Here is a 26135-nt window from a genome sequence, read left to right as displayed (position 1 = left end):
GTGTTTAACTCTTAGAGTTTATAAAGCTTTTTTTTTTTATTATCTCAGCTAAATCTTTTAAAAACCCTGAAAGAAGATCAATATCTCCATTCTACTGAAGGAGTAACTGAAACTTGAACAGGTGATATGACAGCCAGTGATGAAAAGGGCTTAAATAAAGCCAAGTCTTTTGTCTCCAAGAGATCAAAGTTCTTTTCACAAAGATTCATCACTGATTTTAAAAAATTTATTTGAGGGGCCAGTGCTGTGGCTTGGCAAGTAAAGCTGCCACCTGCAGTGCTGTCATCACATATGGGCACCGGTTCAAGTCCTAGCTGCTCCACTTCTAACCCAGTTTCCTGCTGATGCACCTGGGAGAGCAATGGAAGATGACCCAAGTACTTGGGCCCCTGCATACATGTGGGGGACCTGGAGGAAGCTCCTGGCTCCTGGCTTTGGTCCAGCCCAGGCCTGGGCATTGTAGCCATCTAGGGAGTGAACTAGCAGGTGGAAGGTCTCTCTCTCTCTCTCTCTCTCTCTCTGTCTCTTTCTCTCTCTGTAATTCTGACTTTCTAATAAATAAATAAATCTTAAAAAATTATTTATTTGAAAGTCAGAGAGACACAAAGAGAAACAAAAAGACATCCATCACCTATTGGTTCATTACCCAAATGCTCACAACAGCCAGGGCTGGGCCAGGCCAAAGCCAGAAGACTGGAACTCAGTCCAGGTTTCCCATGTGGTGACAGGGACCCAGTACTTGAGCCAACATCTGCTGCCTCCCAGGGTGTGCATTGGTAGTAAACTGAAATCAGAAGTGGAGCCAAGACTCAAATCCAGGCATATGGGATGTGGGTATCTTGACTGGTATCTTAACTGCTGTGCAAAACACCTGCCTCATTATTAATTTTTTTTTTTATTTGACAGATAGAGTTAGACAGTGAGAGGGAGAAACAGAGAGAAAGGTCCTCCCTCCGCTGGTTCACCCCCTAAACGGCCGCCATGGCTGGAGCTACACCGATCCAAAGCCAGAAGCCAGGCTCCCCCTCCCGGTCTCCCACGCAGGTGCAGGTACCCAAGCATTTGGGCCATCCTCCACTGCACTCCCTGGCCACAAAAGAGAGCTAGCCTGGAAGAGGGGCAACCGGGATAGAATCCGGTGCCCTGACTGGGACTGGAACCCGGTGTGCCGGCGCCGCAAGGCAGAGGATTAGCCTAGTGAGCCACGGCGCCAGCCCCAAGAGGCTTCTTAACCACTGCACCAAATACTTGCCCACACCCCTCTTCTTGACACCTCTCTTCCTTGGCTTCTGTGAAATCTCGCCTCGCTGCTTCTTCCCCTTCATCTCTGCCTGCTCCTGTTCTGCCTCCACCACTGGTTTCTTGACTGTCTCTGGGCCTTCACTTCCAAGTTGCAGATGGAAATTTCCAACTGTTTGCTGGACATCTCCACTTAGTCTGAATCCCCCTGACATGGTCATGGTTGACTATTCATTACGACCTATTTCATTTCTGTCTTCTCCAGCTCCTTTATGAGCACCCCACACGTATCTGGGCACACAGGAGGTATTCTAGAGATGCCTCCTGAATGAACCACCACCCATAACATCCCAGTGCCTGGCACCGACCAATTTAGCATCAGAGTTGCAAACCCACTTCCTCTTCACTCTTTTTGCCTCCAAATTGACATCAGCACCATTCACAGCATTCTGAGAAGGCTCTCTGGGGAATTCACTTAATTTACCACCTGCTGTACCTTTTATGTGACTCATCCAACTCTCCTTCAACACAGGAAGATATGGAAAGAAAAACGAGGTGGGAGAGGGCCAAGAGGAAAAAGAGAGGCTTGGAACAAGATTAGACTTAATCTATCCCCAGGTGATAGCAAGTAAAAGGAAATGAAGAAAGTCCAATCGGTCCTCAGAACCTGCAGGTGATAAAAACAGGACTAAGCCGGCGCCACGGCTCACTAGGCTAATCCTCCGCCTTGCGGCACCGGCACACCAGGTTCTAGTCCCAGTCGGGGTGCTGGATTCTGTCCCGGTTGCCCCTCTTCCAGGCCAGCTCTCTGCTGTGGCCCAGGGAGTGCAGTGGAGGATGGCCCAGGTGCTTGGGCCCTGCACCCCATGGGAGACCAGGATAAGTACCTGGCTCCTGCCATCGGATCAGCGCAGTGCGCCGGCCGCAGTGCGCCGGCCGCGGCAGCCATTGGAGGGTGAACCAACGGCAAAGGAAGACCTTTCTGTCTCTCTCTCTCACTGTCCACTCCGCCTGTCAAAAAACAAAACAAAACCAGAGAAAGGGTTATAAACAAGGCTGCTTGCTGCAGCATGATTCTGAACAGCTTCTACCTGGAATGTAGCTAAGTGTCAAACAACGAGGAAACCTAAGCCTTGAGAGAACAGAGATTGGGTCTTTTCTTTTACCTCCCTGTCTAGAAGTGTCTGAAACACAGTAAGTGCAACAAATACTGCCGAGTGAACAAATGAATGAATATGGTACGATACAATGAAGACCTCAAAATACACTCACGGCCGGCGCTGCGGCTCACTAGGCTAATCCTCCGCCTAGCGGCGCCAGCACACCGGGTTCTAGTCCCGGTTGGGGCGCCGGATTCTGTCCCGGTTGCTCCTCTTCCAGGCCAGCTCTCTGCTGTGGCCTGGGAGTGCAGTGGAGGATGGCCCAGGTGCTTAGGCCCTGCACCCCATGGGAGACCAGGAAAAGCACCTGGCTCCTGGCTCCTGCCATCGGATCAGCGCAGTGCGCCGGCCACAGCGCGCCGGCCGAGGTGGCCATTGGAGGGTGAACCAACGGCAAAGGAAGACCTTTCTCTCTGTCTCTCTCTCTCACTGTCCACTATGCCTGTCAAAAAAAAAAAAATACACTCACAAAGATCATACAGTGATGTTAGTTACCCTTGTGTTGTACAGTTAACTAAATAATAAATAAGGCAAGACTATAAAATCAAATATACAGTATGACCTCAACTAGGTTAAAATTTCAGAGTAAAGAAACTAGAAAAAAGTTGCCAAATGTGAACAGTATTTTGCTACACTTTGCTGTAATTTATATTTTCATAATAATCAAATATTACTTTAAGAATTAAGAGAAAACTAAATCCGCAGTAAGTACTGGTATTTGCTCTTATTACTAGTACAGAGAGAAGGAAGTATAGAAAAACATGGAGGACCATCCAGGAACCAACGATTGTTGCAGCTGAATGAAGCAGTTTCATGTAGCACTTATTCTCCCTACTTGAGTACACATTTGAAATTTTCCATAATAAACAATTTAAAAAATAGGAACGTCTGAAACAGCACAGCAACTGGGGAGAGCACAAGCAGTTCCACTGTCATTGGGTGTAAAATTATCTCCTGGATTCTGAGATGCCCACTGTTTGACACTTTTTAGTGTCTCTGAAAAAAGGGTGTATCTTATTGATAACATCTTCCAGTCTCTGAAAATACCAGGTGGAGGGAAGGCAGGAAGTGAGGTGGGAGCAGGATCATGCAGATCTTGCATGCCAAGGCTCTTGCTGGACATCGTCCTGAGAGAACAGGGAGCCACTGAGGGGTCCAGTGAGGCCCAACACAGGACCTGTCACCGGGGAACACGCAGTGAACGTGTATGCTAAATGAAGTGGTAAAGCTGTTGATGATCTGGACACTGCTGCTTACGCCAAGGGCCAAGGGATCTCGCCCTTCTGGGGAAAGTGCTTGAGGGCTTGCTCTACCCTGCACCTGGTCATCTCATGAACTCTAGTCTTCTCTCCAGCTCTGAACGGAAAAACCACTGGATTATCTCTTAAAGTGGTTTTTCTCTCACCCCCATTACTCACATTTTCCTGATATTAATAAACATTTCCCCAAGATCTCAGCCAGCACCATACCAGATATGATGATCCACAGCCTGGGTCCCACAGCACCTTCTACATAACATCTCAGAGCTTGGAGCCTGGCTCAGGGACCTACTTCTGAATTCATTTCCAAATGAAGAGACACAGGAGTTAACACAAAGAGGGCAGGAAAGAGATTAGCGTGAACTCCCATGCGGAATTCTGGAACTTAACAAGAAAGAGAAATCAGGAGCCCAGATGGCCACCCTGCCCTGGACTGTGCTTTCCCTCTGATCTCATAGATGTATTCTCTTGAGAGTTAGCCTGAGTCACCATAGCAGACACATCCCCTGAGGATCATTTGCATACAGGTGCCAGTGTATTCTAAAAATAGGATCACACTCAGCTCTGCAAGGCAAATGCTTTGAAATTTATTTAGAGGGACAGGAGGACAACCACAGGAAGAGGAAGAACCTGTTACAAGCAGCTTGATGATAGGAAAGTAGCCATGCTACACAGGTGAGAATCTGGGTATGATTTCATTCTACTACTAACTTGCTTTGTGAGTTCACCAATACCTTCTAACCTGGGCTTTGAAATTTCTATCTTCAAAATTGGAGTATTGGAGCCGGCGCTGTGGTGTAGCAGGTAAAGCTGCTGCCTGTAGTGCCAACATTTCATATGGGCACTGGTTTGAGTTCCGGCTGTTCCACTTCTGATCCAGCTCTCTGCTATGGCCTGGGAAAACAGCAGAAGATGGCCCAAGTCCTTGGGCCCCCAAACCTGTGCTGAAGACCTGGAAGAAGCTCCTGCCTTCGGATCAGCACAGCTCCAGCCGTTGTAGCCAGTTGGAGAGTGAACCAGCAGATGGAAGACCTCTCTCTCTCTCTCTCTCTCTCTCTGCCTCTTCTTCTCTATGTAACTCTGACTTTCAAATAAATAAATAAATCTTTTAAAAAATAAAATAAAATTGGAGTACTAGACTAAATGAGTTTTAGGGCCCCTTCTAGCTCTAAAGAATCATGATATAACAACTGTAATAAAACAATAATCACTAAAATGAAAATTGAGTACTTACTGCTAGGCACTGTGACAAATGTGTCTTTTTTTTTTTAAATTTATTTGACAGATAGAGTTAGACAGTGAGAGAGAGACAGAGAGAAAGGTCTTCCATCCGTTGGTTCACCCCCCATATGGCTGCTACGGCTGGAGCTACACCTATCCAAAGCCAGGAGCCAGATGCTTCTTCCTCATCTCCCATATGGGTGCAGGCACCCAACACTTGAGCCATCCTCCACTGCCTTCCTGGGCCACAGCAGAGAGCTAGATTGGAAGAGGATCAACTGGGACTCGAACCCGGCGCCCATATGGGATGCTGGCACTGCAAGCAGAGAATTAACCAAGTGAGCCACGGCTCACTTTTTTTTTTTTTTTTTTAAGATTTATTTATTTATTTGAAAGACAGAGTTACAGAGAGAGGGAGAGAGAGAAAGTGAGAGAGGGAGATCTTCCATCTGCTGGTTCACTCCCCAAATGGCTACAATGGCTGGACTGGGCCAAGCCGAAGCCAGAAGCAGGAGCTAAGAACTTCTTTCAAGTGTTCCATGTGGATGCAGGGGCCCAAGGACTTGGGCCATCTTCTGCTGCTTTCCCAGGCACATTATCAGGGAGCTGGATCAGAAATGGAGCAGCCAGGACTTGAACTGGCACCCATATGGGATGCCAGTGTCGCAGGGGTAGCTTTACCTGATATGCCACAACACCAGCCCCCAACAAATGTTCTTCAGAAATGGCTTCATCGGTCTACACTTTGAGTTGAGCACAACAAAGAAACTGAGGCACTAATAGGAATTTAAAGGGAGAATACCCAATTTAGAAAATGTTGGAGTTGGATGTTTAACCCCTGTGCTAGCCTGCCTTACAGGGTTTGCCTGCCTTTCTTTCTCTCTCTCTCTCTCTCTCTCTCTCTCTCTCTCTCTCTCTCTTTCTTTCTTTCTTTCTTTTTTTAATTTATTTACTTGAGAGGCAGAGAGAGAGAAAGATCTTCCATCACTGGTTCACCATCCAAAAGGGTGCAATGGCTGGAAGTGGGACAATCTAAGCCAGGAGCCAGGAGCTTCCTCTGGGTCTCCCATGTGGATGCAGGGACCCAGGCACATGGGCCATCCTCTGCTGTTTTCCCAAGTGCAATATCAGGGAGCAGGATTGCAAGTGGAGCAGCCCGGACTCAAATCAGAGCCCATATGGGATGTTCCACTGCCGATGGCGGCTCTTCCTGCTCTGCCACAGCGCCATGCTCTCCCTCCCCAATCTAACCTATTGATTTCACTGCCCTTAGCTCACACCCTTCTCTCTACTCTTTCTCCTCAGATCCTAGCCACTCCTTAGGTCCCAAATATTGTGTCCTCCAAGTCTCTGCACTTAGTTCAGACTGTTCCCTTTGCCTGGAACAGCCTGAATCCCAGCACTACCTACCACAGGCATCCAGCCCAAAAGCTTCCTCCTCGATGACTCACATTCCTGCCAGTACCAGGCAGAAGTGCTGTCTGGTTGCCAATTGCTGAGACAAGTGTGTGGCAGCCCTGTGTTAATCCCTACAACTTCCTGAGAGTGATCCCATTTCCAGATGAAGTAACAGACTCAGAAGTTAAATACCCTGCCTCAGGTCTTGGAGCCAGATGGTCTGACCTCTGAGCCACCCTGCCCTCTCTCTAATGAAGCACTCCATGAATTACCAACGTGTCTGTCTCTTCCAGACTATACACTCTTCTAGTGGTTTTTATGTAAACTCCATATACACTCTTTCTATAAACTATTTTAGTGGTTTTGTTTGCTTGGATTTTTTTTTAAGCCATTGCATAAACTAACTACTGGGAAGAAATTTGAAGCAGAATAGTTGGGAGGAAAATCAGCCTATAGTCAGGCCCAAACCAGGGAAGCAAAAACAAAGGTAAAATCCTTTGTCTGGACTATTTAATGTTTCCCTGTCATTTTAAATCCCTTTGGGAACAAGATAAATAAATAAACAGACATAGCAGCTCCTGATTCCAGCTTCCTGCCAATGCATTCCCTGGTAGGCAACAGGTGATGGTTCAAGTCATTGGGTTCCTCTCACCTACCTTGGTGACCTGGATTGAATTCCATGCTCAGTTCTAGCTGTTGGAGGATTTAGGGAGTGAACCAGTAGACAAGTGCTCTCTTTTTTTTTTATTTTATTTTTTTAATCTTTGACAGGCAGAGTGGACAGTGAGAGAGAGAGACAGAGAGAAAGGTCTTCCCTTTGCCGTTGGTTCACCCTCCAATGGCCGCCTCGGCCGGCATGTTGCGGCAGGCGCATCACGCTGATCCAAAGCCAGGAGCCAGGTACTTATCCTGGTCTCCCATGGGGTGCAGGGCCCAAGGACTTGGGCCATCCTCCACTGCACTCCTGGGCCACAGCAGAGAGCTGGCCTGGGAGAGGGGCAACCGGGACAGAATCCGGCGCCCTGACCGGGACTAGAACCCGGGGTGCCGGCACCACTAGGCAGAGGATTAGCCTATTGAGCCACGGCGCCGGCTGACAAGTGCTCTCTTACTCTCAAATAAAAAACTAAACATTTTCTGCACCTTGACCTTCATTTTCATTCCCATCTCAGGTATAGGATCACCTTTTCCAAGTAATCTGTGTAAATTATCCTCCTTCTCATCATCCCCTCGGCTCTAAGGTCCTTTCAGCACTTGTGTGCCATTTAACAAACACTGAAAGCACTTAATGAAGGGTACTTCACAGGGCAGAAGAAAGCACAGATTAGGGGATTGAGCATGTCTGAGTTCAAGTTGCAGCTCGGCCACTTCCTGGCATATGACCTTGGACCAATTATTCAACTTTTAGGGCAGTAGATTTGTTAGCTGCAAATGCAGTTGATAATAATATCCTTTTCACAGTATTGTTGGGTGGATACCATAAGCACATGACAGTGCCTTGGCAGCTGTAAAACTCTGTATAAACGTTAGTGCTGCTCACTCAATTTAAAGCTCATCGTCAGTAATCTGCTGTTCCGTCTCTCATCCACACCAGGACAGGCCTCAGATCTCCAGAGAGCTGGAGGTGTAGGAGAGTATGTGGGGAGGGAGAAGCCCAAAAAGGCAGGGCTGGAAACTAGCTGCCTGAGCAAACTTCCTCTGGAAGGAAATTAAAGGGCTAATTATGCCTCTGCCAGTGATGAATTTCCAGGTCAGCCTTTGAGCTCCATGGGTTGACACAGCAACATCCCAGTGGATCGGATCGATGGAGCTCCGGCCATTGTAGCCATTTGGGGAGTGAACCAGAAGATGGAAGACCTCTCTCTCTGCCTCTCTATAACTTTGCCTTTCAAATAATAAATAACAAAATAAATAAATCTTCAAAGAAAGAAAGAGAGAGAGAGAGAGAGAGAGAGAGAGAGAGAGAGAGAGAGAGAAAGAGGAAGGAAAGAAGGAAGGAAGGAAGGCAGGCAGGCAGGCAGGCTACACGTCCTGTTAGGCCTGAGCTCAGACTTCTGCATCATTGGCACAGAGTGGACAGGCTTCACAGAGGAAGGTGAGCGGCGCACGAGTACAGAGAGGATAAGAGTTTCCAGCTGTTGCCCGGCAACCTGTGGTGTGAGGCAGTGATGTGGGGCAATGGTGAGGGGGAAGGAGGAGTCTGCAGAGGAAGAAAGTATAAATCCTCAACTTAATGTCCCCTACTTCCCTTTACCCTGCCCTTGCAACGTACCAGGCAGGAACCAGGCAAACTGGAGAATCTCCAGCCTTTGAGGATTGGATGTCCTTAAGGGCAGAGCACTGCTGTTCTCTCCATCCATCAAAATGGGGGCCAAGCAGCCACGACTCATATCTGATTTCTCTGCTTATGACTCCACCTTGTAAACTCCATGGCTCACAATCTTACAAGTGGCACTAACTACCAAGATCAGTCTGGCATAACAGGACACTCACGAACTAATCCTGGCTCTCTCCTTCAGTGTGACTTTGGCTAAGTTTATTCAGCACCTAGAATGTTACAGCCACCATGCAAGGTCCTTTTTTTATATTGTCTCATTCCTTCTTTACCATAATAATAAGAAATAGGCATTGGGGCTGGTGCTGTGGCGTAGTGGGCTAAGAAGCCTCTGCCTGTGGCACTAGCATCCCATATGGGTGCCGGTTCATGTCCCAGCTGCTCCTCTTCTGATCCAGCTCTTTGCTTATGGCCTGGGAAAACAGAAGATGGCTCGATTGTTTGGGCCCCTGTACACTCATGGGAGACCCAGAAGAAGCTCTTGGCTCTTGGCTTTGGATCAGCTCAGCTCTGGCCACTGCGAGTGAACCAGTGGATGGAAGACCTTTCTCTCTGTCTCTCCCTCTCTCTGTTTGTAACTCTATCTCTCAGATAAATAAATTAAAATCTTTAATAAAAAAAGAAATAGCCACTAATAGCATTCCTATTTCACAGCTGAGGAAATTGAGGCTCAGAGACATAGTTACTCATCACACCTACACCAGCAGGTGCCATGTGTCATTGTACTTACACCACAGCTGAAGTAACCAAGTCCCCAATCTCTTCTCTCTCTGTGTGTGACAGCACATAGAGAAGCTCCTTAGAGACCAAGTAGCAAGTCATCTAATTACATACCTACACGCTAGTGCCACTCAGCCTTGCATACTCATGAGAATCACCTGTGAAGCTGTAAGGGTTGAAGAGGGAGGGGGGATGCTGGGAAAGGGGTGGAGGCTGGAAAGTTAACAGGTGACAGTTTGGCTCCAAATTTTAGCTGTGACATTGACTCTTACCCACTTCTGTGGCCCATAGAGCACCACAGGGCAATGGAAAGAGTGCCCAGGCAGGTGTGAAAAGAACACAGGCTGTGGCGACAGACAGTGCTGACTTTAAATCCTGGCTGTGCCATTTATTAGTTTTGGTAAGTCATGGTCAAGTCCCTCAACTTCTCTGAGTCTCAGTTCCCTTGTCCGTTTTGTGCTCCATCATTGTGCACAGTAAATCACCTACAAAACATATAGTTGCTGCCCCATAAATTATAATTCTCAACATTTTCGCCATTTACTGAGTGCTTTACCAAAGACCTTACCTCTGTGGATGTATAACAAGGAAAGGAGGGGGACAGGGCGCAGAGCATACACAGGTTTTGAAGGCAGAGAGATCTTCATTCAGTTCTAGATTCTGCAGCTTACTAATTGTGTTAAGTGAGCAACTTAATTCCTATGGACCTCAGTTTATTTGTGCAACAGGGGTAGTGATAGTGCCTAGTTCACAGGGTAATCGTGAGAATGAAGTGAGATTGTGAAAGCACTGAGCGGCCGGCGCCGTGGCTCAATAGGCTAATCCTCCACCTTGCGGCGCCGGCACACCGGGTTCTAGTCCCGGTTGGGGCGCCGGATTCTGTCCCGGTTGCCCCTCTTCCAGGCCAGCTCTCTGCTATGGCCAGGGAGTGCAGTGGAGGATGGCCCAGGTGCTTGGGCCCTGCACCCCATGGGAGACCAGGAAAAGCACCTGGATCCTGGCTCCTGCCATCGGATCAGCGCGGTGCGCCGGCTGCAGCGGCGGCCATTGGAGGGTGAACCAACGGCAAAGGAAGACCTTTCTCTCTGTCTCTCTCTCACTGTCCACTCTGCCTGTCAAAAAAAAAAAAAAAGGCACTGAGCATAGAGCCAACATGACAGCTGGTACCACCGTAGCTCCCATCAGCCCTGTGGGAGGCACGACTGGACTCACTGACAGGTGGAAGTCTTTTACATAAATGGCAGCTGCTGTTTATTGTTATGACAAATGCTGATATGTGTGAAGTCCAGAGGGATTCCAGGCATCCAAGTAAGAATGGCACCTCCGAAGCTGGCACTGTGGCGTAGTGGGTAAAGTTACCCCCTGCAGTGTTGGCATCCCATATGGACGCTTGCTCAAGATCCAGCTGCTCCACTTCCAACCCCACTCCCTGCTAACGTTCCTGGGAAAACAGCAGAAGATTACCCAAGTCCTTGGGCCCCTGTATCCACGTGGGAAACCTGGAAGAAGCTCCTGGCTTCAGATTGATGCAGCTCCAGCCATTGCTGCCAATTATGGAGTGAAGCAGCAGATAGAAGACCCCTCTCTCTCTCTGCCTCTCCTTCTCTCTATGTGTAACTCTGACTTTCAAATAAAATAAATAAATCTTTAAAAAAAATGGCACTTCCTCCAACTTCTGGTCTCTAAAACCAGGGATAAGAGGGATTGGTACTATGGCACAGTAGGTTAAGCCTCTCCTGTGGTGCCGGCATCCCATATGGACACCGGTTCTAGTCCAGGCTGCTCCTCTTCTAATCCAGCTCCCTGCTATGGCCTAGGAAAGCAGCAGAAGATGGCCCAAGTGCTTGGGCCCCTGCACCTATGTGGGAGACCCAGAAGAAGCCTCCTAGCTCCTGGCTTTAGATTGGCGCAGCTCTGGCTGTTGGGGAGTGAATCAGCAGATGGAAGACTTCTCTCTCTGCCTCTGCCTCTCTGTAACTCTGCCTTTCAAATAAATTTTTAAAATCTTTAATAAAAAAGGGGGGGCAGCGCTGTGGCATAACAGGTAGGGTCACTGCCTGTGGTGCCAGCGTCCCATATGGGCGCCAGTTTGACTCCCAGCTGTTCCACTTCCATCTAGCTCTCTGCTATGGCCTGGGAAAGCAGTGAAAGATGACCCAGGTCCTTGGGCCCTGCACACACGTGGGAAGGCCTGGAGGAGGCTCCAGGCTCCTGGCTCCTGGCTTCAGATCGGCGCAGCTCCTGCCATTGCGGTCATCTGGGAGTGAGCCAACAGATGGAAGACCTCTCTCTCTCTCTGCCTCCCCTTCTCTGTGTAACTCTGACTTTCGGATAAATAAATAAATCTTAAAAAAAAAAAGAGAGAGAGGGAGAGGCAGCAGAGAATCTCTCATGGCCTCTACACAACCACCGTCTGCCTGGAGCCAGCTGTCTGCATTTTAATTTGTTTTGTGACATCTTTTACCTCTCTGTTCATGTCAATCATGGCAAGAAGCCCAAGCCTTCCAGGCCACCCCTGACCACTGCATTCTGATGTCCGGATAGCTCAGTATATTTTCTTTTCTAACTGACTGCTCCTCTCCATACTGAAACCTTTTTCTGAACCCAAAACTCAGTTGGTCATCAGAAAAATCACTCTTGCTCAACCGGTCTGGATACTTCCTTCGCCTCCTTGCTTTAATTGAAAGCAGCCTTTCTCGGAGGACATGGCTTTCCCTAAAGCCTCCAAATTCCTGCCTCCTCTTTCATTGCCCTTGGATCCCCTACCAGAATTGGGGTTAGATGTTGCTTCTCACCCCTGTTTCCAGATCATTCTCCTTCCCTCCTTCAGAGACTAAAACAAGGGGCTGGAGTTGTGGCACAGCAGGTAAAGCTGTTGCCTGTAATGCCAGCATCCCATATGGGCACTGGTTGGAGTCCAGGCTGCTCCACTTCCAATCCAGCTCCCTACTAATGGCCTGGGAAAAGCAGCAGCAAATGGCCCAAGTGTTTTGGCCCCTGCTACCCACATGGGATACTTGGATGAAGCTCCTGGCTCCTGACTTCAGTTGGGCTCAGCACGTGCTGTTGCAGCCACCTGGGGTTATGAACCAGTGGATGAAAGCACACTCTCTCTCCCTCATCCACCCTCTCTGTAACTCTGACTTTCAAAATAAATAAATAAGGCCGGCGCCGCAGCTCACTAGGCTAATCCTCCGCCTAGCGGCGCCGGCACACCGGGTTCTAGTCCCGGTCGGGGCGCCAGATTCTGTCCTGGTTGCCCCTCTTCCAGGCCAGCTCTCTGCTGTGGCCAGGGAGTGCAGTGGAGGATGGCCCAGGTGCTTGGGCCCTGCACCCCATGGGAGACCAGGAGAAGCACCTGGCTCCTGGCTCCTGCCATCAGATCAGCGCGGTGTGCCGGTCGCAGCGCGCTGGCCGCGGCAGCCATTGGAGGGTGAACCAACGGCAAAGGAAGACCTTTCTCTCTCTCTCTCTCTCTCTCACTGTCCACTCTGCCTGTCAAAATAAATAAATAAATAAATAAATAAATAAATCTCTTTTAAAGAAAAAAACTAAAACTAAATGCCCCCAGCTTTAAGTCTCATGCCATGAGATTATGCCACCCACAATTCCCTACTGACCAGTCAAGAGCTGCTGGTTCACTGCGCCTCTCTCCATAATTCTTGGTTATTTCAATATCCACATAGATGAGCCTTCCAAACAATCTCCAAACATTTCCATGAACTCCTCTCCTCCAGGGATGCTGATCTCTAACCCTACCTCAGTCACTCACTCTCATACTTATCAGCAGTAATTTCCAGACTCCCAACTCAGAGCAATATGCTCTTTCCAGCCCAACGCTATTGAGCTTCCAGCCTGAGCAGTCTTCATCTCCTGCCATCTCTCACTGTTCCAGTGTGCCCTGTCCACCCTCGCTGTCCAGCTTGACTTCTGTGGTCAGTCACGACTGTAGCTCCCCTGCACATACCCCTGACTCCCCGGACCCTCTATTGCTTTGTCATAACTCACTCAGCGAAAATCACACTTTCCTTAAAGCCTGACTCTCTGCCTATTCTAAGCCTATATCCACAGAGCAAAACATGACTGGAGAAAAACACACAACCACACTGTAGATTCATGAATATGGGAATTTAAATTTATGATCATTAATTTCAAGTGGAGCCTTAATGCCAATCAGCAATCAGATTGCTTCCCCTAGTCTATTCACTCCTCCCTTTTCTTAGATGAGGCTCTCCTCTCTCTTCACATCTCAAAACTTCCTCCCCCATCCTCATCTCAGTAGATGACCTTGCTTCCTACTTCATCAGAAAATCATATTCTCAAGCATGCTCACCAGCACCGGTAACTCCAAGCCGCATCCCGGCTCCCAACCCTCTGCTTTTTCCTCCGTTAATGTGGAGATGCACGGCCCATGCTCCCAGCAAGGACTCACCCTCTCTGCATGTGATCCCATTCCCTCTTACCAGCTCAAGGATACTGTTTCAGCAATTCTCCTCTCTCCTATATCACATCAGTTTTGTGCTTTTGTTTCTTTGTTGGTTGTTTGGTTTATTGATCTCCACTGGATTATTCCAGCAGCACACAAACATGGATGTTTCTTCTCTCATCTTTAAAATCAAAATCTTTCCTGACTCACTTCTCTCTTCAGCTTCAGCTACCACTCCAATTATCTTTCCTTTAGAGCAAAAATCCAAGAATGTGCCATGTACTTTTTGTTATCTCTAATTTCTCTTTTCCCACCCTTATCAGGATTTCACCCCTGCCTCACTGCCAAAACAGCTATATCAAGGTTTCAAACAAACTCCATTTCACTAAGCCCAGAAGTTGATCCTCAGCCTTCATATTCATAACCTAGCAACCATATTCGGCACCGTTGATCTCTCCTTTTTCTGTAAAACTATCTTCATTTAGCTACCATGACATCACACGTTCCCTTTTCAACTGTTCTTTTTCAGTCTCCTCTGCTGATTGCTCCTCATCTTCCTAACATCATAGTGTTGGGATATCTCCAGGCTCAGTCCTCGAACCTCTTCTTCCTATCTTCACCCTCCTCCTTGTTGATCTTACTTGTTCTCACGGTTTTAAAAACCATCAATCTGCAAGTGACTTACTAATTTATTTATGCAGCCAGAGCTTATGCCATGAACTGCAGACCCAGTTCTGCAACTGCTTATTCTATATCCCTTCTTGGTTATCTAATAGGATCTCCAATTCTCCAATTTAACATAGCAAAACAGAGTCCACGACTGTCTCCCCAAATCTTGCTCTCCCTGCAATCTTCCCCAACTAGTGAGCAACCTCTCCAACCTTCTAAACCTTGGGAATTATCCTCGACTATTTCCTTCCTCTTCCTACCATATCCAATTCAAATCCTACCAACAATATTTTCAATATATACACAAAATCTGACAACTTTCAGTACCACTGCTACCACCACCCCAGTTCAAGTCACCATCATTTCTGGCCTCAATTATTATAAATTCTAACTGGTTCTCCCTAGTTTTGCCTTTTGCTCTTCTTATTCGTGCAACAGGCATAATCTTGCCTCAGATAAATTCTATTAAATATTAAAATGTTATCAAATTCCAAAATGTTTTGGAATTTGATAGTGGTGATAGTTACACGATTTTGTGAATATACTAAAAATAAAAAATCACTGAACTGTATACTTTAAAAGGACACAGTTTTGAGTCCAGTCCTGTGGCATGATGGGTAAATCCACCATTAATATGGGCGCCAGCATCCCATATGGGCACTAGTTCAAGTCCCAGCTGCTCCACTTCTGATCCAGCTCCCTGTTAATGTGCCCAGGAAAGTAGTGGAAGATAGCCCAAGTGTTTGGGCCCCTGCACCCATGTGAGAGACCCAGTAGAAGCTCCTGGCTTTGGATCGGCCCAGCTCTGGCCGTTGTGGCCATTTAGGAAGTGAACTAGCAGATGGAAGACCTCTCTCTCTCTCTTTCTCTCCCTCTCCCTCTCTCTAATTCTACTTTTCAAATAAATAAATAAATCTTTTTTTAAAAGGACACAGTTTTATGTTATATGAATTATATGTTGATAGAAAATAAGTTCTTCAATGCAATGTGGTATCTTGGATTGGATTCTAGAATAGTAAAAGGACATTAATGGAAAAAAATTAGTGAAATTCGAATAAATTTGCTATTTAGTTAATCATATTGTACCAACATTGATTTCTTAATTTTAGCAATTTTGTCATGGTTATGTAAATATGTTAACATTACAGAAACTGCATAAAAGTTACATGAGAATTCTCTGTACTGCCATTGTAACATTTCTATACACCTAAAATTATATAAAATAAAGTGCTCATTTTAAAAATATAGGCCTACATTTAGCCAAGCAGTTAAAACTCTGGTTAAGATGCCTATGTCCCCTACCAGAGTACCTGGATTCAATTCCCAGTTCTGGCTCCTGATTCCAGCTTCCTGATAAAGCAGACACTGGGAGACAGTGGTGATGGCTCCTATAGATAGTTTGGCTCCTACCACCCACATGGGAGGCCTGGATTAAGTTCCTGGCTCCTAGCTTTGGCCCCAATCTGGCCTCAGCACAGTCCTAGCTTTTGTTACACCTGGAAATGTGCTCACTCTTCCTTTCTCTCTTTCTGTAAAATCAATCAAATTAAACAAAAAAATTAAAAAAAGTCAGACCCTATCATTTCGCTAGTCAACACGTCACCAATATTTGTGCACATATTGTATCCTTCCTTCCCCCTTCACTACACTGAGTGCTCCCTTAGAGGTGGAGATATTTTTTCACCAAGAAAACAGAACCTAACACAGCCAGGCACATAAAGTGTGTTCAAAAGCACAATTGTTTTTCTTTTCTTCTGCACGGGGACGCCTTCCCTTAAGTTAACCTGGGGAAAAGCTGCATTTGTTAAGACCCAGATTAAATGTACCCCTCCTTTCTGAGCCTTCAGTAACTCCCAAGAAGAGGCAGCTACTCTCTTCCATCTTCCTATAAATATTTTCTTCATCCCTTTAAATTTTTAAAAACTTATTATTACTTTTATTTTAGAGGCACAGAGACAGACAGAGAACTACCATTTAGTGGTTCATTTCCCAAGTATCTACAACAGCCAGGGCCAGAGCCAAAAGCTAGGAATACAATCCAGGTCCCCTAAGTGAATGGTAGGAACCCAGTTACTTGAACAATCACCACTGCCACCCAGGGTCGGCAATGGTGGGAAGCTGAAGCCAGGAGCCAGAGCTGAGAATCAAACTGAGGCACTCTGACATAGGATGTGGGCATCTCAACTGGGCTAAGTGCTTGCTTCCTGCATTCCTTTATTATATCATCTATATTGTATTGTAGCTGTTCATTTGCCCTCTTATGACAGTGCCTGGTAATATTAGGTACATGACACAAGCTTATTGAGTGAATCAATCCACAAATCACTTCTAGATTCTCTCTTTTTTCTCCTCCGGCAATTTGGATGGAGGGAACAGGGTTGTGGCCCCAATGGATGTTTCTTGGAGGCCCCTTTAATAGTCAATGAAGATTGCTGTGTACTAACAGGAACCTAGACGGTATAGAAAAAAAGATTGTTGGTTAATTCATTTACAAATTACAAAGGCAGATGATGCTTGCAATTCTGATTGGACTTCCCATAGACTTTGTATTGGTTTTAAAAATCAGATTAAGTCTCCTCCAGCAGCTTGCTCCCACAGGCTTTGGGGAGATGAAAGTGTCAGCATGCCTCTGCAGCCACAGCAGGAAACTTGTTGCCTAGAAAAATCAATTCTGATTATCATAAGAGCCGAGCACAACATGGTGCACTCAGGAACTGTCTCCACATTCCTGGGGCCATAGGACTTGTCAGAGCTCCAGTCTCCCAGTTCAGCCTCCAGACTCCTCTGTGCTGCCCGTAGGTCTCCAGCTTATGTTTAAGCAGTTGGATTTCACCCTCCTGAAGGTAGCAGGAGGAGCAGTGTCAGTTTGCCTGGGTTTGCATGTCTATCTGACTCCAGTAAAGTTTTGGCAAGCCCCACTTGCCTAAAGACATGTGCTTCGCCCTAGTTTTTATAAGGAATAAAGCTGTCATGTTACTCCCCATCTCTGACTCCTGCAGCTATTGCTCAACTGATTCCAAAGTTAAGTGTAGAAGAAGAGGAGGGCCATTTATGAACCTTGTAGAAGCTTAACAAAAATTATCTGCTGGATGTTTACTTTGTTCCAGTCACTATGTTGGTGCTTTGGATAAATTATTTCTTTCACCTTATCACCAACACAGCAAAACATATGGGCTATTTAGAAACACATAAGTGTCTTAGTACCAAGGGCTTCAGAGGAGAAAGATGAAGAGAAAGAAAGAGGAAGGAGAAGAGTGGTATCAGGACAGACTCAGGAAAAAGGACAGCGACCTTTAAGTCCTTCACAAAGACAGACTTTTGAATCTGCAATAAAAGAATGATGGAGGGGCCAGTGCTGTGGCATAGCTGCCACCTGCAGTGCTGGCATCCCATATGGGCGCTGGTTCGAGTCCCAGCTGCTCTACTTCTGATGCAGCTCACTGCTATGGCCTGGGAAAGCAGTAGAAGATGGCCCAAGTCCTTGGGTCCCTGCATGGGTGTGGGAGACACAGAAGCTCCTGGCTCCTAGCTTCAGATAGGTACAGCTCCAGCCATTGCAACAATTTGGGGAGTAAACCAACGGTTGAAAGACTCCTCTCTCTCTCTCTGCCTCTGCCTCTCTGTAAATCTACCTTTCAAATAAATAAATAGGCTGGCGCAGCAGCTCACTAGGCTAATCTTCTGCCTGTGGCACCGGCACCCCAGGTTCTAGTCCCAGTTGGGGTGCTGGATTCTGTCCCAGTTGCCCCTCTTCCAGTCCAGCTCTCTGCTGTGGCCTGGGAAGGCAATAGAGGATGGCCCAAGTCCTTGGGCCCTGCACCCACATGGGAGACCAGGAGGAAACACCTGGCTCCTGGCTTCGGATCGGCGCAGTGCCAGCCATAGCGGCCATTTGGGGGGTGAACCAACAGAAGGAAGACCTTTCTCTCTGTCTCTATCTCTCTCACTGTTTAACTCTACCTGTCAAAAAATAAATAAATAAATCTTTTTTTTTAAAAAAAAAAAGAATGCTGGAGAGGCCAACCAGCCCATTCCCTAGTGTGTGTATAAGTAACCCCAGATGTGAGACACACCTGTTTTTCAAGCCTTCTAGATAGGCAGGTCCAAAACAGCCTCACTGGTGACAGTAGGAAAGAAGAGACAGACTCTGGCCTTCCACAACACAGTGGACAGGGCCTGCAGTGGGGTGTTGTGGTGAAGACTACCAGCTGAGCTGGCCTGTTTAAGCTGTCAACAGAGTGGAGCATGAAGCCCCACTGCAAGAGAGCCAAGGTACAGTTCAGGGATTCCTGGGCTCTGAGTCCCAGTGCCTGAGATGAAGATCCTTCCCTTTAGGGTCTTGACCACAGATGAAATGAGACCCTCTTTATGTGCACAGTGTATATCTCCCTGCTGAGTGTAAACTCCATGTGAGCAGGAAGGGTGTAATTGTATCCCAACCCTCCTACAATGTCTGACACAGAGTGAGCACCAGATATATGTCTATTGAATGACTGAAATGTTTAAGTTTACCTTTTTGGCTCTACATAGATAACTTGACATCTCTGGCCTCAACCACCTATTCTATAGAGAAATAAGTACCTCCCCAAGTCAGAGGGAAGGTGTGAAGGACATAAAGGAAGATTTAAGGCACACACAAGAAGAGTCTGCATGGCTGCCAACATCCTCATGGTCCCTACTTGAGGCTTCCTAGTTCTCCGGGGACCTCCTCTTCCATGTCCTCACTTGATCATCACAGCAATCCATGAGGCAAGGAGTCTAGAGAAGATGATCTACGTGATAGCTGGGTAGGCAGGCCCATGGAAAGGAAGAGTAACCCAAATCACACAATGACTGCAGGAGAGAGGACCGGAACTCAAGACTCCAGGAGTCCTGGGTTCACCCAGTCCCCCACAGACACCCAGACTCTTCCCTTGACCAGCACCAGAACTGACAGCTCCTGCAATGAGCCCCACAGGGAGGTGGTGGAAGCCCCTCCTGTTCTTCTCTTCCCATGGGTCTCCAGGAGTTGCTTGGCAACCAGCACTCGGCAGTCAGTGACCACCAGTCGGTTTCGTTGCTGTGGAGTTACCAAGTCTCCCTCTGTTCACATTTGTGTGTGTTCTCACTCCCTTTTAATGAGACTTCTCCCCTAACCCCACCTCCTCAGTATGAGTTTCTTCTCTGGTCCACAATAATTAGCCTCCCAAGAAACAGAGTGTACGCTCAGGGACCTAGGTGGCAAGGGGCCCCAGGGAATAAGGAAGGCCCAAAACCCTTATGACCCAGCATCCCCTGGAGATGACAGAAACTCCTACTGTGGGTGGTCCTGCTCAGCAATGCCCATAACCTCCTCTTCCTTGCTTTCCACCTTCCACCTTGATGCTGACTTTCTGGAATCCCTCAAGAAAGACCAAATGAATTGGAGGAATTTAACTGAACCCTCAATACTTTGCTGGTGAGTCACTGGATGCCATTCTAGCACCCCAGGAACCTCAGATGGGAATGGGACATTCCCATTGGAATGGGACACCATGACCCTTTGCGTGTGACCCAGGAGGCAGACATACTTGCCAGGCACAATACTGTAATATCACCCTCAATAAAGTTGTACATCCCACAGTTAAAGATATTATCTACTCATAGAAGCTAAGTGACTTACCAAAGCTCATGTATCTCAAAAAGAAAAATCACAGAACTTTTGTATTCATTAGTATACCTAAGTAAATACTTGCATATGTGCTCCTTCTTCTTTTATGATACATTGTTCATCAAATTCTGTAAATTCTAATCCTAAATCTCCCATTTCCATCCATTATCTCATTTTTGTCAGTCTTAGTGTTACAGACTGAATGTTTCTGTCCTCCTCGCCCAACTTCACATGTTGAGAGTCTAATCGCCCAGTGACATGTGGAGATGAGGCTCCAAGGAAGTTATCAAGATTAAATGAGGTCCTATGGCGAGGCCCCGATCCAACAGGATTAGTATCACTATAAAAAGAAGCACCAAAGAATTCATGCTCTTTCTTCTGTGCCCATGAATGAAGGGAAGGCCATGTGACCACATAGTGAGAAGGCAGCTATCTGCAACCCAAGAGGTGGGCCTTCCCCTGACATCCACCTACTGGTTCATTGATTTTGGATTTCCAGCCTCCACCACCATCAGACACAAATTTCAGTTGTATAAGCCACCTAGGCTGTGGTGTTTGTTATAACAGCCCATGCAGATGAACATGAAGGTACTTCAAAAAAATTCACAGAAAATGGAATTAAAAGACAAGCTTATTTTGGTGCAAAAAAAACCTTGAAATTCATGCATAACTTTTTTGATAATATACATTTTCCATAAACTTGTTAAAAACCCTTCATATCCAAACCACTGATCTTTCTCTTCCTTTTTTTAAAAAAAAATATCTATTTATTTGGCAGAATGATAGAGGGAGAGACAAAGAACAAGGTCTTCCATCTACTGATTCACTCTCCAAATGGCCACAATGAGATCTCCCATTGGGTGGCAGGGGCCCCAAACACTAGGGCCATCTTCCACTGCTTCCTCAGATGCACTAGCAAGCAGGGAACTGGATCAGAAGCAGAGCAGCTGGCACTTTAACTGGCACTCTGATATGGGATTCCAGTGTCATAAGCAATGGTTTAACCAGCTAAGCCACAATGCCAGCTCCTTTTCTTTCTTTTTTTCTATAGCTGGTCAATACTTTACACATATGTGCATACACATACACACACACAACACACACACATATATATATTTAAGTTTATTTATTTATTTGAAAGTCAGAATTACAGAGAGAGCTTCCATCTGCTGGTTCACTCCCCAAATGGCCACAACAGCCAGGGCTAGGCCATGTCAAAGCCAGGAGCCAGGAGCTTCACCCAAGCCTCCCCTGTGGGTATACTGGAGCCATCTTCCACTGCCTTCCCAGACTCATTAGCCAGGACTTGGATCAGAAATAGAGCAGCTTGGATTTGAACCGTATGGGATGCCAGCACAGCAGACTGCGGCTTAATCTGCTACGCCATACCAGTGGCCCCAATACAAATACATATTTAAACAGCTTTATGAGATAAAATTGATATACTAAAAGTATACATACATAATGTATACATGCCATGAGCTTGGGTTCTTTGCCTTATTTCCATCTACCAGAGATTTTTATAAAATTTTTGCAAACCTGACTTTATGAAAACTTCCTATGGCTTCCCAAGGTCTCTATGATAGTGGTCTCCAGACTTCTACCCCTTTAAGTAAGAAAAACTTAGATATAGCATGCACAATCTATGCATATTTACTTAGATTATACATATCTATATATCTACTTCCATACAGAAATTAAAATATTTTAAAATGAAGTAAGCAATATCTAAATGTTTAAATTTTGTTTTATGAACAGTATAGAAAACTGTTTTTGGTATATTGAAGTATACATGTATACACATGAAAACACTTTGTTTTGTCATTTTTTTTTTTTAGCAAAAGCATCCTGATTAATTCAAATCTAATTAGATCATCATTGATTTTATCTTAAAGTGCAGCTAACAGTGAACTTGTGCTAATCATTGGAAAAACATCAATTCAGCCATTTTATTATGCTCACTTGGGTTCACTATAATTAATATGGTCTTCAACCAAAGGGTCCTTTATAGGACTTATTAAAAGCCATATATTGGCTGGTGCCATGGCTCACTAGGCTAATCCTCTGCCTGGGGCGCCAGCACCCCGGGTTCTAGTCCTGGTCGGGGTGCTGGATTCTGTCCCGATCACTCCTCTTCCAGTCCAGCTCTCTGCTGTGGCCTGGGAAGGGAAGGCAGTGGAGGATGGCCCAAGTGCTTGGGCCCTGTACCCGCATGGGAGACCAGGAGAAGCACCTGGCTCCTGGCTTCGGATTGGTGCAGCGTGCCGGCTGTGGCGGCCAGTTGAGGGGTAAACCAATGGAAGGAAGACCTTTCTCTCTATTTCTCTCTCTCACTGTCTAACTCTGTCTGTCAAAAATAATAATAATAATAAAAAGACTTGAAAAGCCACATATTCATTGTGAGTTTTCACTTAGCTAAAACTAGATAGTATAATCAATGAATCCACATAACCAGGCACAGGAAAGCCACAAAAGCTCAAAATAGGCTGAAAACACACAAAGAGTGAGGGAGCCATCACTGCCAAGCACCTGGAAAGGCAGAATGGCTCCTCCGGTTCAAGATTTTTTTTTATTATTATTATTCATTTTATTTATTTGAAAGGCAGAATTACAGAGATAGGGGGAGAACCAGAGAGAGAAAGAGAGGTCCTCCATCCATCCACTGGTTGACTCCCTAAATGGCCACCACAGCCAGGGCTGGGCCAGGCTGAACTTGGGAGCCAGGAGCTTCTTCTAGGTCTCCCACATGGGTGCAGAGGCCCAAGCACTTGGGCCATCTTCTGCTGCTTTCCTAGGTGCATTAGCAGGGAGCCAGACTGGAAGCAGATTTGCAAGAACTCAAACCAGCACCCATATGATGGATGCCAGCACCACAGGCCATGGCTTCACCTGCCATGCAACCATGCTGGCCGCCCCCTCGAGATTTTTCAAGTGTAAGATATATGGGCTTCCAATACAGGGCTTGAATGAAAACATCTGTGTCAATCCACACAGTAAAACATTTTATATTCATAAATAAAAACAAGCTCTATTAATTTCCTCAGCTCCCTAAGGAATCACCAGACATATACGCTATGGGTAACGACAAGAACCTTTTGTTTCTTGTGCAAGTTCCCCCTGAGCCCCAGTCTGCTGCCTGCAGTCTCTATGGCAAATCTCCCTCTGAGCTCCCCCTTCCTGTTCTTTCACAGCCCTGATTCAGTTCCACTCCCTGTGCCCCAGATACCATGTTCTCACACCCCTCTGTGCACTGGTTGCAAGGCTGATGTCAGACAACACAAATGAAAGCACTGGAACACACTAGGTGAGTGAATGGTTACTGCTGCTCACCATGACAGCTAAACTCGATCAGTGGTTCTCCAACAAAACCAGGTACAACGCAGATTGTTGGACCCTCAACCCCAGAATTTCTAATTCAGTAGATCTGAGGTGGGGCATGAGAATTCGCATTTCTTTCTTTTTTTTTTTTTAATCCGAAACCAGGAGCCAGGTGCTCCCTCCTGGTCTCCCATGCGGGTGCAGGGCCCAAGCACTTGGGCCATCCTCCACTGCCCTCCTAGCCCACAGTGGAGAGCTGGACTGGAAGAGGAGCAACCGGGACAGAATCCGGCGCCCCAACTGAGACCAGAACCTGGGGTGCCAGCACCGCTGGTGGATGATTAGCCTAGTGAGCCGTGGTGCCGGCCAAGAATTCGCATTTCTAACAGATTCCCAAGTGATGCTGATGGGCTTGTTCTGGAGCCCACACTTTGAGAACCAATGAACTAGAGGACCTGCAATGATTTACGATTCCTCAATGTCCTTAATAGAGAGTAAAAGAACAAAATGACTATCTCCATATAAATTAATCTATGTAAATTACCTCTATATAAATATTTAACATGATCATAAATGGAGATATGAGTTTTATAAGACCTCAAATACATAATGTAGAGGAAAGAGTACATAATTTAGAATCAGAAGATCTGATCCCAAAAAGACAGATACTATATGTTTTCCCTGATCTGAGGTAACTAATAGAGTACCTAAAATGTAATATACTGGAGTGAAATGGACATTTTGAGATTCAATGACTGTTACAGCCTTTGTCTCTTCTGTTGAGGAACAGTGTTTTTTTTCTTCATACCATTTGTTGAACTCTTTTACTTAGTGTAGAGTTAACCTTATGATCATTAAGTAAACTAAAAATAGATCTTTGTAAAAATCAAGAGAGAGAATGGGAGAGGGAGGAGGAAGGTGTGGTGCGTGGGCGGAAGGGAGGGTAGAGTGGGAAGGATGATTATATATATATATATATATATACACACATATGTATATGGAGCACAGCAAAAAAAAAAAAAAAGATCTGAATCTGAATTCTACTTTATAGCTATCTAGTTGACTCAGAAGTGAGTGTCAATTTGTTCTGTAAAACAGAGGTATGTCAAAATAGTATCTATCAGGTGAGTGTTTGGCTTTGCGTCTAAACACCACTCAGAACACCCACATCCCACATCATATGCCTGGAACTGAGTCCCCAGCTCTGTTCCCAGTCCCAGCTTCCTGCTCATGCACACGCTGGGAGGCAGCAGAAGATGACTGAAGTAACTGAGTCCCTTCCACTTGCATGGGAGACCTGGATTGAATTCTTGGCTTGTTCCAAGGCCATTTGCAGGCATCTGGGAAGATTTCTGTCTCTCAAAAAAAGATAATAATATCTATCTCATAGTGTTAATTGTGAGGTGTTAATATATGAGAAGGAGAAAGTATGTAGCATAGCAGTTTAGACACCAATTAAGACATTCACATCCCATTTTGGAGTACTTGAGTTTAATACCTGTCTCCAGCTCCTGAATCCAGCTTCTTGCTAATGCATGTCCTGGGAGGCTACAGGTATTGGCTCATGTAACTGGATACCTCCCACTTATATGAGACCTAGATTGCATTCCCAGCTTCAAGCTGAGCTCTTGCCCAGCCTGAGCTGTGCCAGGCATTTGGGGAGTGAACCAGCAGATGGGAGGTCACTCTCTATTGACCTCTGTTTTTGTCTCTATCCCTCTCAAAATTGTCCCAATAAGATATATGTACAATCTATTAATGTGTATTTAATGAGTAAAATGGATAGAAAATAAATAATACTTGTTCTGAACAGAGAAATCACAAATTTTCAACATTTACAATCCCAGTACAAATTCATTATTGAAAGGTATATGATCTACATGTTGATATATCATCCAAAATGCAGACATATTTTCTTAGCATCAATGAAAAATACCAGTAGTAGTAGTTGTGCTGGTCAACTTCCAAGACACTCCCTAATGGTCCTTTCTTCTCAGTATCTGTATCTTGATGGAGTAACCAATAGGACCTTCTGAGGCTAAGTCATAAGAGACACTGCCATTTCCCTTTGATTTCTGAGATCTCTCACTCTGGAAAGCTATCTGTGATGGAGTGAAGATGCTCTCAGAAGACCAAATGAGGAGAAAGTAAGGCCTTCTGCTAATAACATCCAGCACATCCTTCAGATGACTGCAACCCACACCAACCTGTGCGTGACCCCAAGCCACCTCAAATTTTTTACCCACAGAAACTGTGAAATAATACTGAATTACCACTGTTGTTTCACGCCACCAAGTTTTGAAGTAATTTGCCATGATTCACACAGAAGCTAATAATTATTGTGCATTTGCTCTGCTCTAGGAAAGGTGCTAATGTCCAAAATCTCTATGATGTAGATGCTACTATAATTCTCAAAGAAGAAAGAGGGGTGACCATTGTGACACAGTGGGTTAAGCTGTGACATAGGATGTCCAAATCCCATATTGGAGTGTCTAGTTCAAGTCCCAGCTACTTTGTACTTCCAACCAAGCCTTCTACTAATGTGTCTGGGAGGCAGTGGATTATGACCCAGGTACCTGGGTTCCTGCCACCCATCTGGGAAACTTGGATGGAGTTTTTGGCTCCCAGTTTCAGCCTGGCCTAACTCCAGCTGTTGTGGGCATTTGGGGAGTGAACCAGTGGATGGAAGATAGATTTATCTTTCTTTTTTTCTTCTGCCCCACTCCACCCCATCATTCTGCATTTTTTAAAAGATCTATGT

The 26135-nt window shown here is 46.0% G+C and overlaps 1 protein-coding gene across 8 annotated transcripts in view; it reads right to left on the bottom strand.

Moving 5' to 3' along the window:
* Window positions 1-26135, bottom strand: part of RAB3B (RAB3B, member RAS oncogene family) — a 77982-nt gene that overhangs the window by 40067 nt on the left and 11780 nt on the right. The gene's annotated exons all lie outside the window — the stretch shown is intronic.

The sequence above is a fragment of the Oryctolagus cuniculus genome, chromosome 7 (assembly GCF_051225735.1).
Source record: "Oryctolagus cuniculus isolate XC-2025 breed Fujian yellow rabbit chromosome 7, ASM5122573v1, whole genome shotgun sequence".
Classification (NCBI taxonomy): Eukaryota; Metazoa; Chordata; class Mammalia; order Lagomorpha; family Leporidae; genus Oryctolagus; species Oryctolagus cuniculus.
This window is presented reverse-complemented; position numbering and strand designations above follow the sequence as displayed.